Below are 11,057 nucleotides of genomic sequence, written 5' to 3' on the forward strand. Positions count from 1 at the left end.
CTTTTAAACTTGGATATTTATAGCTGTATTTTCCTTTGATTACATGTACCTAAGAAGATTTAATTTTAAAAACTGTAATAAAATTATAAAGGGGCTCATTGGAAATCAACCAAAATTGAGTGTAAAATGTAAAAAAAGAAAATCTTCAGGCAGCAAGAGAAACAACCTACCTTGATCTTGGTGTGAAATTTTCTGGTGCTGCTGCCAATCCTGTTACTGTGGCCCCCGAGGCCTTTAGTTCTGTTCTCTCCTTACCTCTCCCATTACTTTCCCTTCCCCGTCTCCGTTTTTCCACTTCTAAAGACACACACTGGCTGAAGTGGAGTGCAGGGAAAGGATGGTGCATTTCTGTTTGTTTTCTCTCTGCATTTTCTATTTTCTGACCACAAAATGGCTAGAGATGCCTCATATAATCCAAAATACTTTTAAAATTTTGTTTCTTTTGTTTTTTGTCCAGGATAATGCTATTGGTTTGCCCAATTTTTTTATACTGTTGGCTATAAGCTCATACAAATTATAAATGTCCTTCATAAATACATTGTGAACTTTTTTCTCTTAGCACTTAGTATAATATTTTGCTACAGTCTGTCATTAATGTACCATTTAACATACACATATACATTTGCCAGCCATTATCATTTTTACCTATGCTTGACTGAAAAATATACTGAAAATACCAGTCTACTTTTCCACAGGCTCATTTAACTTACACTGTTATATTTAAGGTATATGCCTATAACACCCCATCTCCCACTTGACACTTCTAAGCCCAGCCCACTTTTTACTGTCAGCTGTGAGTTCTGCATCTTCCGTGAAATGTCACTGGTCCATTCCAGCTCTTGTTGCTTGTTCCTTCTCTCCTCCCTTTTATTTCTGGATTCTTGAGACCTATGCTTTAATATCAATCTTTTGGCTCAAGTTATTAACCTTCAATGGCAGCGTGGCAAATGTAACTCTTTTACGCTACATAACATAATATCTGCTTGTTTATTGCTTGCATATTCTAACCTAAATTTGAATTGGCATACAATCTTATTGTCAATATGTGACTAACTTGTATAATATAGATATTAAAATCCATATATGCTTTATTTACCTTACAAAAATCTGTATATGCTCAAACTAGATCTTGAGTTTCATCAGGGTGGCGACCTTGTTTTATATTTGTTGGTGTTCTCTGTTCCCTAACAGTGAAAGGGGTCTGTATATTATGGTCGATAACTATAAACCCTCTGTGGACAGGAACAAATTAAGGAAAGATATTCTACTTGTTTACCTATATGGTAACTTAGAGTTGCTTAAATGTCTCGAATAGAAACATAAACAATCTTGACTCAAATTTTAAAATTATTTTCTAATGATTGATGGAAACCACAAACCATAGATAGAAAACGGCGCTGAACCTCTTAGTGACTGACCGACAGGAAAACAGGTACCAGAAAGAATGAAGACTTTTACATCAGGTGTTTTAGAAGAGATTCGTGGTTATCTGAGTAGAGTTATGATACCAGGGTGGTGTGTTCATCCAAGGCTGTTAAGAAACCTTAACTTGACAAGATAAACAAGAGTGAATCAGCTAAATGACATTTGTGATTCAGGCATATCCTCTGAAGATGAAAAATAATCCCTGTCTCAGGGTCAAAGTAATGACTCAACTCTTAGAAATTGAGGTGGAAACGTCCAGTTTTGGGAAGAATAATGTTTCGCATTCCATAGGCTATCCTCATTTAAGTGTAAATAGCTAGAGTAAATGATTGTGGGCATCTGAGCTGTGACTAGGAAGTAAAGAAAGGTTATAATACACACAGTTTCAGAGACATTGTCATCATCACAAAGAGCCTTTGGACTTGGAGTTTATGCCTTTCTGTATTCTAGGAGCTGTGGAAATATAGTCCAGGAAGGATGATTTCAAATTTAGATTAGAATATGCAAGAAGCAAACAAGCAGATGTTATCTTATGTAGCATAAGAGAGAGTTACATTTGCCACTCTGCCATTGAAGGTTAATAACTGGAGCGTGGATGACCCCATAGAGAAAAGTGAATACGTTTTCCAAGCATTTCATTCTGGTTGTTGCAATGATCTATCAAAGGCAAAGTAAATAGTTCTGTCACTACACTTGCCTTACAATGCCCACACATATAATATAGTGTTATTCTTTATGCCAGATAATGTTCAAAACTTTATTATGTATCTGGAGAACTTCAAAAATCACTTGGACTGTACATTTTCAGAATTACTTTAGTATTTCACTGCCTTTGTTAAAAAAAAAGAAGGGAAAAAGAAAAAAGCTGCTCCGTGTATATACATAAACGGATTGCCATTATCACAAAGGCAAGAGAATGAAAATACAACAAATCACACATCTGCATTCCTTGCTGTTTATTCTGTTATCAAATTAGCTGAAATGAGATACCTACGTAGCTCATGGACATTTCCTAGGCAACCATCTTTCTTTATTCAACATTTTACCAAGGTCTTAGAATTCTTAAGATAAGCTGCAAAGAGTCAAATGCAAGCATGGGAGGAAAAAAAAGAGAGAGAAAACAACTTTTGGTATTTTTAAGACCTAAACTCTGAGATTGCATAATGTTTTGAGGCAAAGAACTCCAAACATCCATTCCACACATAGTTGGAAATGATCCCAGTTGGAAATGATGTGTGTGTGTGTGTGCGCGTGTGTGTGTGCATGTGTGTGTTGGTGGTGGTGGAGATGGGTAGGTAAAAGGGTTAGAACAAATTGCTTCCTTTAGTTACACGTTTCCTCAATTAAAGAACAATTGTTATGTTTCATGTCTATAACTGTTTGCACCAGTTTTTCAAAATCACAAAGAATACTAAATTCTGTTCTTTCTGATTTTGTTTGACATAGACTTTCTATTGAGCTTTATGGTAGGGGTCATATAACTGGGACAATCCTTTGCATAAAGAAAGTACAAGACTTATTTTATTTCTATACATCTTGACATCCTGCATCACCTTCCAATTGCTGTTTCATGGCAGGAATTTTTCTTCCTTATCCTTATATCCTACCAATGCATATCTATAAATTTTTATAATACCCATTATGCAAGAATGATAATTACACTTGTTTGCTATGCCTGCAAGTATCTTCTTTCAGGTAGAATATTCCAAAACTATAAATGTAGTTTCTGTAAAAATAGTACATATGATTTTGTTATCTCATAAACTTATGATAACCAATGTTTTAGTTAAAAATTCAGCTCCATTGCCACAATTATTTCTTTTGTCTCTCTAGGTACTTGGTTCAGCAGTCACACCTAAAAATCTTGTATACTCTGAAATTATTAACAGTCAACTGGATTTGAAGGTACATGACAAAGTATCATAATACCATCATTCAGAAAATTAGTAAGAAGAGGCCAGGGGCTGTGGCTCACATCTGTAATCCTAGAACTTTGGGAGGTTGAGGCAGGCAGATTACTTAAGCCTAGAAGTTCACATCCAGCCTGCGCAACATGGCAAAATTGCATCTCTAAAAAAAATACAAAAATTAGCTGTGCATAGTCGTATGCCTGTAGTCCCAACTACTGGGGAGGCCTAGGTAGGAGGATTACTGGGAGGATCGCTTAAGTCCCGGAAGTGGAGACTGCAGTGAGCTGAGATCATACCACTGTATGTCAACCTAGGTTATAGGGTGAGACTCTGTCTCCGGAAAGAAACGAAAAGAACATTAGTAAGAAGAGATTAATTATTTTGTGTCATTTTATGTAATTATCCTTATGCAAGGCTCTATCCAGTGTGAGGCTGAAAAAATTTCTGCAAATGAGTACATAATTTTACTAAAGTTACTAATTAACATATATTGGTTATTGGGAAAGAGATGAAGAATTGCTAAATATTAAAACTTGGAAGAAGACTTTACAAATTTACAGTCTATTTTGAGTTTTTCACCAAAGAGAAAACCAAGAAAGCAAACACCATAAATTGAAGACCATGAAGTATAAGTTTTTTCTGACTTGAGGACAATGATTGGAGGCTAGGTGTGAGGCACAGAGGTTGGAGATCGTGCTGGTAGGAAGGTCTAGGTGTCCCAAGAAAACAGTACATGCAACAAACATTGTGCCAGGCGCACTGGCTCACACCTGTAATCCCAGCACTTTGGGAGGCTGAGGCAGGTGGATCACCTGAGGTTGGGAGTTCGAGACCAGCCTGGCCAACATGGAGAAACCCGCCTCTACTGAAAATACAGAATTAGCCGGGCGTGGTGGAGCATGCCTGTAATCCCAGCTACTGGGGAGGCTGAGGCAGGAGAATCACTTGAACCCAGGAGGGGGAAGTTGCAGCTGCAGTGAGCTGCCATTGCACTCCAGCCTGGGCGACAAGAGCGAAACTCCATCTAAAAAAAAAAAAGAAGTGCAACAAGCACTGTGATGAAAACAAGATAATTTCCTGAAAATCTATAATATATGTCAAGTGAGGATGTCCATGAAAGAGTGTAACAACGTCTGACTCTAAGCTAGGATACTCTTGATCATTCTTACATCTAGATGAGTTAATCAGAATTGGTGTGTGACTATTTTAAGGGCTAGAACCTGAAGGGAAACAGAGAGGGCACTGTGCTGAAACTGAAATTTAGGGAGAAAGTCTAGGACTGTTCACACAATCTTTGCGCATGCCTGTTTTGTTTTATTCAATTATTAGTTGCAGTTGGATAAAAGATTTAAACTTAGCAAACAAGGAGCTGCAGAAAGGAGAGAGACCCCCTCCTCTGCTTAGTTGATCGGCATGTGTTTAATAGACATACTCTAAGTAGCTAACATTTCAGTCATATGCAGAGACCTTAGGGAAGGGTTGTGACTGAGAGAGAACTTTTGACTGTTAGCTACGACTCACAAAAAATACAAGGCTTTCAGTTTTGTTCTACCCACATGTAAGTTAGTTCATACCTCAGATAATATAACCTTACTTCAAAGAAGGTGGTCTTGGCTTCAGGCATATATAAATGGTTATTTTATTTTATTTTTTTCTCCTGACTGCAAAGGCTTTGCACCTGTGTTTCCTTAAAGCATGTGAGAAAAATACAAATTCCCAAGGGAATTATTCTGTTTTTGCCATCCTAGTCAATCCCACCTTACCAACCAAGGAAACTACAAATTATCATTGATTCTGAAATTGGCAGTTCCCCAGAATGCTTGACATTCCATGTTAGTAAGCAGAAAAAAAAAAGAGGAAGAAAAGAAGTCTTTCCTGCTGGGAATGTGGTAGAAATGTTAGAATTCTTTCCAGAAGAAGAAATCCAAATCTACAAGAGCACATTGTTTTCATGTTTTTCTAGGCTATATTTTCAGCCTTGAAAACTTTCATCCAGAGCCTCCCGCCAGAATATGACCTACACCAGCGAGGCTGAAACTAGCACCTGTGAGAAGCAAATCCATGACTGTTAAAATATTCAGTCTCTGGGAGGGACAAAGCACACCCTTGTTTCATTGAGATTGTGCCAGGAAAAGACCACAGTTTAGCTGGCATCGCAGCCATGGCCAGAAACCAGTTTACCTGGCAACTTACTTAATAGAATTCACAGCATCTCTTGGACTTTTAAACACAGTTACACTGAATTAAAGTAAAAGATGTGGCAACTTTGAGATTGGTAAACCTCTTTTCATAGTATGCTGCTGATCTATATTACTGCACACACTGTCCTAATATTCCAATCTTCTCTTGGCTTGTCTGTTTACCCTCTAGACCAGTAACAGAAGTGAGTGAAAGAAGGCCAGCTTTAAGAAGAGTCAGTCAATATTACCAATCTCGATTTCTGGTAGTGCCGCAGATACATTGCACGTGGGAGGCAACTGACACAGCCTCACTGCCTAGAGTATCCTCAGGACTGTCAGGGACTGAGAAAAATGGGAGAGAGCCTGTCCATCAGAAGGTTGGGCAGTTACTCAGCAATATCTGAGTATTACCACACAGAATCTGAGTCTTGGTAATGAAGGATCCTCCACATTCTCAAAATGAGCTGCACAATATGAAATCTCTTAATTTTTAAGCGTTATAGTGTGCAAATGTAGCCTGTAAGTACTCAAATGTAGAAACTGTAGGTTTCAACTTTTAATCCAAAGTAGTACCTTTGTCTAGTAGATCAATATATCCCCCTCTTCTGTACTAATTTAGTAAATTAAAGTGAACTGGGGCCTATATATTTTACAGACATGTATGTGATGTATACAGATGTGGCCATATGGTACTATTTTGCTCATACCTTCACTGTCAATGAAAAAGGCTTTTGGATTAAAGGTAAAGTAGACATTGAAAAAGGGAAAGTAAAACACAATATGGGTGAGAAATTTATAGAAATGATTGGCCTTGGAGTGTTTCAAGTTCTCTTACCTAGATATATCATATCCCGGAGAATGGAGAAAACATAAAATGTTTCATCAAACTGCTTAATCCACATTTGAATGGATGAATACATATATATCTAGGATGTTGGATGTAATTAGACAAATTATAACAGTGGTTATTAAATAGTTCCAGCCCTTGAAAAAGTTATCACTGGTCTGGGGAGAAATGAAAAAAATATACGGATAATTATAGTGTATGGAGTATATAAACTTATTTGTGCTTGGACAAATCTCACTACCTGTGGGATTTTTAGCCAGTCGCTTCCCTCCTCTGTATCCTCGTTTGTAAAATGAAAGTTTAGAATTCAGTGACCTTATTTTTGTTTTCTATTGCTGTTATAACACATTACCACAAACTTAGTGGCTTAAAACAACATAAATTTATTATCTTATGGTTCTGAAGGTCAGAAGTCCATCACGAGTCTCATGGGCTAAAATCGAGGTGTCAGCAGGGCCACATTCTTACTGGAGGCTCTGACCAGGAATTGCTTTTCTTGTCTTTTCCAGCTTCTAAAACCTACTTCATTCCTTGGATTATAGCTTCCCTCTATCTTCAAAGCCAGTAACAGTCAATTCTTTTCTTTTTTTTTTTTTTAAAAAAAAATATATTTTGTTTTTAAATTGACAAGTAAAAATTGTATATATTTTAGTATACAAAATGATGTTCTGAAATACGTATATACTGTGGAATGTCTAATCACATGTATTACCTCACATGCCATTTATTTTGTGGTGGGAAAACTTAAAATCTACTCTCTTAGCAATTTTCAAGTATACAATTTTGTTATTAAGTATAATCATAATGATGTACAGGAAATATCTTGAATTCCTCCTGTTTAATTGAAATTTTGTATCCTTTGTGAAGTCTATTTTATGTCCTATCACTTTGAAACTCTTCTGCCTCCTTTTTCTCCTTTTAAGGACCATTTTGGTTACATTGGGGACATCTAGATAATCCAGATAATCTCATTATTTTAAGGCCCAGGTGATTAGCACATTATATACACCTGCAGATTTATTCCTCCTTGCTATGTAACATAACATATTTATAGTTTCTGGAGAGTGGGACATGGATATTTTTGAGGGGCCATTTGTCTGTCTACCACATCACTTCAACTAATTTTTAGATTTTTCTGTCTTGTGAATCTATGAGATAATGTCTTGTTAAGCTTGACTTGTTATGAAGGAATGAGACAGGTTTTAGGGAGGTAAGTGGGCCTGAAGTTTGCCATAATTTATGGCATCCTCTTAGGGTTCCATAAAAAGTTCTACCCACCTTGCACCCAAGATGGCCGAATAGGAACAGTTCCAGCCTCCAGCTCCCAGCATGAGCAACACAGAAGACGGGTGATTTCCACATTTTCAACTGAGGTACTGGGTTCATCTCACTGGGGCGTGTCAGACAGTTGGTGCTGGTCAGCAGGTGCAGCCCGACCAGCGAGAGCTGAAGCAGGGTGAGGCATCGCCTCACTGAGGAAGCACAAGGGGGAAGGGAATTCCTTTTCCTAGCCAAGGCAAATTGAGATACACAATAGCTGGAAAATCGGGTAACTCCCACCCTAATACTGTGCTTTACTAAGGGTCTTAGCAAATGGCACACCGGGAGATTATATCCTACACCAGGCCTGGAGGGTCCCACGCCCACGGAACCTCCCTCATTGCTAGCACAGCAGTGTGAAATCTAACTGCAAGGCAGCAGTGAGGTTGGGGGAGGGGCACCCGCCATTGCTGAGGCTTAAGTAGGTAAACAAAGCCACCAGGAAACTCGAATTGGGTGGAGCCCACCGCAGCTCAAGGAGGCATGCCTGCCTCTGTAGACTCCACCTCTGGGGACAGGACATAGCTAAACAAAAAATAGCAGAAACCTCTGCAGATGTAAATGTCCCTGTCTAACAGCTTTGAAGAGAGCAGTTGTTCTCCTAGCATGGAGGTTGAGATCTGAGAATGGAGAGACTGCCTGCTCAAGTGGGTCCCTGATCCCTGAGTAGCCTAACTGGGAGACATCCCCCACTAGGTGCAGAACGACATCTCACACCTCACATGGCTGGGTAAACCTCTGAGACAAAGCTTCCAGAGCAGGAATCAGATACCAACACTCCCTGTTCAGCAATATTCTATATTCTGCAGCCTCTGCTGCTGATACCCAGGTAAACAGGGTCTGGAGTGGACCTCAAGCAAACTCCAGCAGACCTGCAACTGAGGGTCCTGACTGTCAGAAGGAAAACTAAAAACAGAAAAGACACCCACACCAAAACCCCATCAGTACGTCACCAGCATCAAAGACCAAAAGCAGATAAAACCACAAAGATGGGGGAAAAGCAGGGCAGAAAAGCAGGAAATTAAAAAAATCAGAACACATCTCCCTCTCCAAAGGAATGCAGCTCATCACCAGCAATGGAATAAAGCTGGATGGAGAATGACTTTGACGAGTTGAGAGAAGAAGGCTTCAGTTGATCAAACTTCTCAGAGCTAAAGGAGGAACTACGTACCCAGTGCAAAGAAACTAAAAACCTTGAAAAAAGAATGGATAAATGGATAACTAGAATAATCAATGCTGAGAAGATCATAAAAGAATTGATAGAGATGAAAACTGTGACACGAGAACTACGTGACAAATGTACAAGCTTCAGTAACTGACTCGATCAACTGGAAGAAAGAGTATCAGTGATTGAAGATCAAATGAATGAAATGAAGTGAGAAGAGAAGTGTAGAGAAAAAGAGTAAAAAGCAATGAACAAAGCCTCCAAGAAATATGGGATTATGTGAAAAGACCAAATCTACGTCTGATTGGTGTGCCTGAAAGTGAGGGGGAAAATGGAACCAAGTTGGAAAACACTCTTCAGGATATCATGCAAGAGAACTTCCCCAACCTAGTAAGGCAGGCCAACATCGAAATTCAGGAAATACAGAGAACACCACAAAGATATTCCTTGAGAAGAGCAACTCCAAGACACACAATTGTCAGATTCACCAAAGTTGAAATAAAGGAAAAAATGTTAAGGGCAGCCAGAGAGAAACGTCGGGTTACCCACAAAGGGAAGCCCATCAGACTAACAGCAGATCTCTAGGCAGAAACTCTACAAGTCAGAAGAGAGTGGGGGCTGATATTCAACATTCTTAAAGAAAAGAATTTTCAAACCAGAATTTCATATACAGCCAAATTAAGTTTCATAAGTGAAGGAGAAATAAAATCCTTTACAGATAAGCAAATGCTTAGAGATTTTGTCACCAGCAGGCCTGCCCTACAAGAGATCCTGTAGGAAGCATTAAACATGGAAAGGAACAACCAGTACCAGCCATTACAAAAACATTGCAAAATGTAAAGACCTTCGATGCTAGGAAGAAACTGTATCAACTAACAAGCAAAATAACCACCTAATATCATAATGACAGGATCAGGTTCACACATAACAATATTAACCACAAATGCAAATGGACTAAATGGTCCAATTAAAAGACACAAACTGGCAAACTGGATAAAGAGTCAAGACCCATCAGTCTGCTGTATTCAGGAGACCCATCTCACATGCAGAGACACACATAGGCTCCAAATAAAGGGATGGAGGAAGATCTACCAAGCAAATGGAAAACAAAAAAAAGCAGCAGTTGCAAACCTCATCTCTAATAAAGCAGACTTTAAACCATCAAAGATCAAAAGAGACAAAGAAGGGCATTACATAATGGTAAAGGGATCAATTCATCAGGAAGAGCTAACTATCCTAAATTATGCACCCAATACAGGAGCACCCAGATTCATAAAGCAAGTCCTTAGAGACTTACAAAGAAACTTAGACTACCATACAATAATAATGGGAAACTTGGACAGGTGCGGTGGCTCAAGCCTGTAATCCCAGCACTTTGGGAGGCTGAGACGGGCAGATCACGAGGTCAAGAGATCGAGACCATCCTGGCTAACACAGTGAAACCCCGTCTCTACTAAAAAATACAAAAAACTAGCTGGACGAGGTGGCAGGCACCTGTAGTCCCAGCTACTCAGGAGGCTGAGGCAGGAGAATGGCATAAACCCGGGAGGTGGAGCTTGCAGTGAGCTGAGATCCGGCCACTGCACTCCAGCCTAGGTGACAGAGCGAGACTCCGTCTCAAAAAAAAAAAAAAATAACAATAATAATAATGGGAGACTTTAACACCCCACTGTCAACATTAGACAGATCAATGAGTCAGAAAGTTAACAAGCATATCCAGGAATTGAACTCAACTCTGCACCAAGCAGACCTAATAGACATCTACAGAAGTCTCCACCCCAAATCAACATTCTTCTCAGCACCACATCACACTTATTCCAAAATTGACCACATAATTGGAAGTAAAGCACTCCTCAGCAAATGTACAAGAACAGAAATTATAACAAACTGTCTCCTAGACCAGAGTGCAAACAAACTAGAACTCAGGACTAAGAAACTCAATCAAAACCGCTCAACTACATGGAAACTGAACAATCTGCTCCTGAATGACTGCTGGGTACATAACGAAATGAAGGCAGAAATAAAGATGTTCTTTGAAACCAATGAGAACAAAGATACAACATACCAGAATCTCTGGGACACATTTAAAGCAGTGTGTAGAGGGAAATTTATAGCACTAAATGCACACAAGAGAAAGCTGGAAAGATCTAAAATTGACACTCTAACATCACAATTAAAAGAACTAGAGAAGCAAGAGCAAACACATTCAA

The sequence above is a fragment of the Chlorocebus sabaeus genome, chromosome 13, assembly GCF_047675955.1.
Source record: "Chlorocebus sabaeus isolate Y175 chromosome 13, mChlSab1.0.hap1, whole genome shotgun sequence".
Lineage (NCBI taxonomy): Eukaryota > Metazoa > Chordata > Mammalia > Primates > Cercopithecidae > Chlorocebus > Chlorocebus sabaeus.